This window comes from Arachis stenosperma, chromosome 10 (assembly GCF_014773155.1).
Source record: "Arachis stenosperma cultivar V10309 chromosome 10, arast.V10309.gnm1.PFL2, whole genome shotgun sequence".
Classification (NCBI taxonomy): Eukaryota; Viridiplantae; Streptophyta; class Magnoliopsida; order Fabales; family Fabaceae; genus Arachis; species Arachis stenosperma.
Genome location: NC_080386.1, coordinates 44582302 through 44587519, shown reverse-complemented (window position 1 = coordinate 44587519; position 5218 = coordinate 44582302). Strand labels below are relative to the sequence as shown.

The 5218-nt window shown below is 40.4% G+C and overlaps 1 non-coding gene across 1 annotated transcript; it reads right to left on the bottom strand.

The window, feature by feature from the left end:
* Window positions 1–2891: 2891 nt before the first annotated feature.
* LOC130959481 (small nucleolar RNA R71) lies at window positions 2892–2999 on the bottom strand. Its single transcript, XR_009078558.1, has one exon. It is a non-coding gene; the product is annotated as a small nucleolar RNA R71 (small nucleolar RNA).
* Window positions 3000–5218: the final 2219 nt, after the last annotated feature.

Here is a 5218-nt window from a genome sequence, read left to right as displayed (position 1 = left end):
ACATCTAGTTCTTAGATCAGATCTTGGTTCTTCTAGTTCCCTCTTTGGGGCCGAAGCCAATGATCACTCTTGTTCTTATGTATTTTCAACGGTGGAGTTTCTACACACCATAGATTAAGATGTGGAGCTCTGCTGTACCTCGAGTATTAATGCAATTACTATTGTTCTTCTATTCAATTCCGCTTGTTCTTGTTCCAAGATATCACTTGTTCTTCAACTTGATGAATGTGATGATCCGTGACACTCATCATCATTCTCACCTATGAACGTGTGCCTGACAACCACCTCCGTTCTACCTTAGATTGGGTGGATATCTCTTGGATTCTTTAACCGGAATCTTCGTGGTATAAGCTAGAACTGATGGCGACATTCAAGAGAATCCGGAAGGTCTAAACCTTGTCTGTGATATTCTGAGTAGGATTCAATGATTGAATGACTGTGACGAGCTTCAAACTCCTGAGGGCGGGGCGTTAGTGACAGACGCAAAAGAATCACTGGATTCTATTTCGGCCTGATTGAGAACCGATAGATGGATAGCCGTGCCGTGACAGGGTGCGTTGAACATTTCCACTGAGAGGATGGGAGGTAGCCACTGACAACGGTGAAACCCTTGCATACAGCTTGCCATGGAAAGGAGTAAGAAGGATTGGATGAAGACAGTAGGAAAGCAGAGAGACGAAAGGGACAAAGCATCTCCATTCGCTTATCTGAAGCTCTCACCAATGAAATACATAATTATCTCTATCTTTATCTTTATGTTTTATTCATATATCATCCATAACCATTTGAGTCTGCCTGACTAAGATTTACAAGGTGACCATAGCTTGCTTCATACCAACAATCTCCGTGGGATCGACCCTTACTCGCATAAGGTTTATTACTTGGACGACCCAGTGCACTTGCTGGTTAGTTGTGCGAGGTTATGTTTATGCCACGGTATTGAGCACCAAGTTTTTGGGGCCATTACTAGGGATTATTTGAGTTGTGAAAAGAAGTGATCACAATTTCGTGCACCAAGTTTTTGGCGCCGTTGCCGGGGATTGTTTCGAGTATGGACAACTGACGGTTCATCTTGTTACTTAGATTAGGTATTTTTTTTCCAGAGTTCTTAAGAATGAATTCTAGTGTTTCAAGGTGATGATCTTATCATCACCAAAGCTGATTGATTCTCATCAATTTAGCTCTTGAATGCAATGTCCCGCTGAAGCTTGGCTGACCATGTCTAATTCCTTTAGACTGAAGCTTTAGACTAACATTGCATGATTCCTGGAATTCTCATTAAGAATTTTGATACCTTTATTTTCTTCTTCCACTTAATTTTTGAAAAATCCAAACAAATTACAAAATCATAAAAAACCCAAAAATATTTTATGTTTCTTGTTTGAGTCCAGTGTCTTATTTTAAGTTTGGTGTCTTGCATGCATTGTTTATTTGATCTTGATTCTATTTTCAAGTCAATAGTATAGGGAACTGAAGATTCAGAACATGCAGCAGAGGAATTACACAGAAAAAGCTGGGCGTTCAAAACACCCAGTGAAGAAGGACAGACTGGCGTTTAAACGCCAGCCAGGGTGCCTGGTTGGGCGTTTAACGCCCAAAAAGGTAGTGCATTGGGCGTTAAACGCCAGAATGTGCACCATTCTGGGCGTTTAACGCCAGGATGGCACAAGAGGGAAGATTTTGTTTTTGATGCAATTTTTTTTTCAAGTTTTCAAAGTTTTTCAAAATCAAATCTTTTTCAAATAATATCTTTTCAATCAAATCTTTTTCAAAATCAATTTCTTTCCTTTTTCAAAGATACTTGCTAACAATTAATGATTTGATTGAACAATTCAAGTATGTTGCCTTTTCTGTTGAGAAAGGTTTAATGTTTGAATCATATCTTTTCTTGTTAGCCAAGTCATCAATTTTAAAATCAAATCTTTTTAAAATTGTTTTCAAATCATATCTTTTCAAACATATCTTTTTAAAACCATAACTTTTCAATCATATCTTTTTAATCACATCTTTTTCAAAATAATTTTCAATCATATCTTTTTAACTTCTAATTTCAAAATCTTTTTCAAAAATTACTTGATTTCTTTCCCACTCTTGGTTTTCGAAAATCAATTAAAGTTTTTCAAAATGTTTTTAAATCTTTTACTTTATTTTCGAAAATCTCTTCCCCTCTTCTCACATCCTTCTGTTTATGGAGTACCACTCCTTCTCAATGCACAATTCGAACTCTATCTCACTAAGTTCGAATTATTCTACCTCTTTCTTCTATTTTTCTGTTCCTCTGACACCTCAAGGAATCTCTATACTATGACATAGAGGATTCCACATTTTCTTGTTCTCTTCTCTTTCATATGAGCAGGAACAAAGACAAGGGCATTCTTGTTGAGGCTGACCCTGAACCTGAAAGGACCTTGAAGTGAAAGCTAAGAGAAGCTAAGGCACAATTCTCTGTAGAGGACCTAACCGAATTCTTCAAAGAAGAAGAACACATGGCAGCCGAAAACAACAACAATGCCAACAATGCAAGGAAGGTGCTTGGTGACTTTACTGCACCTACTCCTGACTTCTATGGGAGAAGCATCTCTATCCCTGCCATTGGAGCAAACAACTTTGAGCTTAAGCCTCAATTAGTTTCTCTAATGCAACAGAATTGCAAGTTTCATGGACTTCCATTGGGAGATCCTCATCAGTTTTTAGCTGAATTCTTGCAAATTTGTGACACTGTCAAGACTAATGGGGTTGACCCTGAGGTCTACAGACTAATGCTATTCCCTTTTGCTGTAAGAGATAGAGCTAGGACATGGTTGTACTCACAACCTAAAGAAAGCCTGGACTCATGGGAAAAGCTAGTCAATGCCTTCTTGGCAAAGTTCTTTCCACCTCAAAAATTGAGTAAGCTTAGAGTGGAAGTCCAAACCTTCAGACAGAAGGATGGAGAATCCCTCTATGAAGCTTGGGAAAGATACAAACAATTAATCAGAAAATGTCCTTCTGACATGCTTTCTGAATGGAGCATCATAGGTATTTTCTATGATGGTCTCTCTGAACTATCCAAGATGTCTTTGGATAGCTCTGCTGGAGGATCTCTTCATTTGAAGAAGACGCCTACAGAAGCTCAAGAACTAATTGAAATGGTTGCAAATAACCAATTCATGTACACTTCTGAAAGGAATCCTGTGAACAATGGGACAAATCAGAAGAAAGGAGTTCTTGAGATAGATACTCTGAATGCCATATTGGCTCAGAACAAGATATTGACTCAACAAGTCAATTTGATTTCTAAAAGTCTGTCTGGAATGCAAAATGCACCAAGCAGTACTAAGGATGCTTCATCTGAAGAAGAAGCTTATGATCCTGAGAACCCTTCAATGGAAGAGGTGAATTACATGGGAGAATCCTATGGAAACACCTATAATTCTTCATGGAGAAATCACCCAAATTTCTCATGGAAGGATCAACAAAGACCTCAACAAGGTTTCAACAACAATAATGGTGGAAGAAACAGGTTTAGCAATGGCAAGCCTTTTCCATCATCTTCTCAGCAACAGACAGAGAATTCTAAGCAGAGCCACTCTGACTTGGCAACCATGGTCTCTGATCTAATCAAAACCACTCAAAGTTTCATGACTGAAACAAGGTCCTCCATTAGAAATTTAGAGGCAAAAGTGGGACAGCTGAGTAGGAAAATTACTGAACTCCCTCCTAGTACTCTTCTAAGCAATACAGAAGAAAATCTAAAAAGGAGAGTGCAAGGCCATCAACATGGCCGAATTTGGAGAGGAAGGAGAGGCAGTAAACGCCACTGAGGAAGACCTCAATGGGCGTGCACTGACCTCCAATGAGTTCCCTAATGAGGAACCATGGGAATCTGAGGCTCAAAATGAGATCATAGAGATTCCAATGAATTTACTTCTGCCATTCATGAGCTCTGATGAGTATTCTTCCTCTGAAGAGGATGAGTATGTCACTGAAGAGCAAGTTGCTAAATATCTTGGAGCAATCATGAAGCTAAATGACAAGTTATTTGGTAATGAGACTTGGGAGAATGAACCTCCTTTGCTCACCAAGGAACTGGATGACTTGTCTAGGCAGAAATTACCTCAAAAGAGACAAGATCCTGGGAAGTTTTCAATACCTTGTACCATAGGCACCATGACCTTCAAGAAAGCTCTGTGTGACTTAGGGTCAAGTGTAAACCTCATGCCTCTCTCTGTAATGGAGAAGCTAGGGATCTTTGAGGTGCAAGCTGTAAGAATCTCACTAGAGATGGCAGACAACTCAAGAAAACAAGCTCATGGACTTGTAGAAGATGTTCTGGTGAAAATTGAAGACCATTACATCCCTGCTGATTTCATAGTCCTAGAGACTAGGAAGTGCATGGATGAATCCATCATCCTTGGCAGACCCTTCCTAGCCACAGCAAAGGCTGTGATTGATGTTGATAGAGGTGAACTGATCATTCAAGTGAATGAGGAATCCTTTGTGTTTAAGGCTCAAGGATATCCCGCTGTCACCATGGAGAGGAAGCATGAAGAGCTTCTCTCAAAACAGAGCCAAACAGAGCCCCCACAGTCAAACTCTAAGTTTGGTGTTGGGAGGCCACAACCAAATTCTAAGTTTGGTGTTGAACCCCCACATTCAAACTCTAAGTTTGGTGTTGGGAGGTTCCAACATTGCTCTGAGCATTTGTGAGGTTCCATGAGAGCCCTCTGTCAAGCTACTGACATTAAAGAAGCACTTGTTGGGAGGCAACCCAATGATATATTTTATCTATTTTCCTTTGTTATTTTATGTTTTCTGTAGGTTGATGATCATGAGAAGTCACAAAATCAATTGAAAAAGCAAAAACAGAATGAAAAACAGGAAGAAAAACAGCACACCCTGGAGGAAGAACCTACTGGCGTTTAAACGCCAGTAAGGCTAGCAGATGGGTGTTTAACGCCCAGTCTGGCACCATTCTGGGCGTTTAACGCCAGAAAGGGGCACCAGACTAGCGTTAAACGCCAGAAAAGGGCAAGCACCTGGCGTTAAACGCCAGAAATGGGCACCAGCCCGGCGTTTAACGCCAGAATTGGCTCAAAACGCATTTTTGCATGCCATTTGGTGCAAGGATGCCTTTTCCTTGACACCTCAGGATCTGTGGACCCCACAGGATCCCCACCTACCCCACCACCCTCTCTCTTCTTCACCCATTCACCAATCACCTCAACCACTCTTCCCC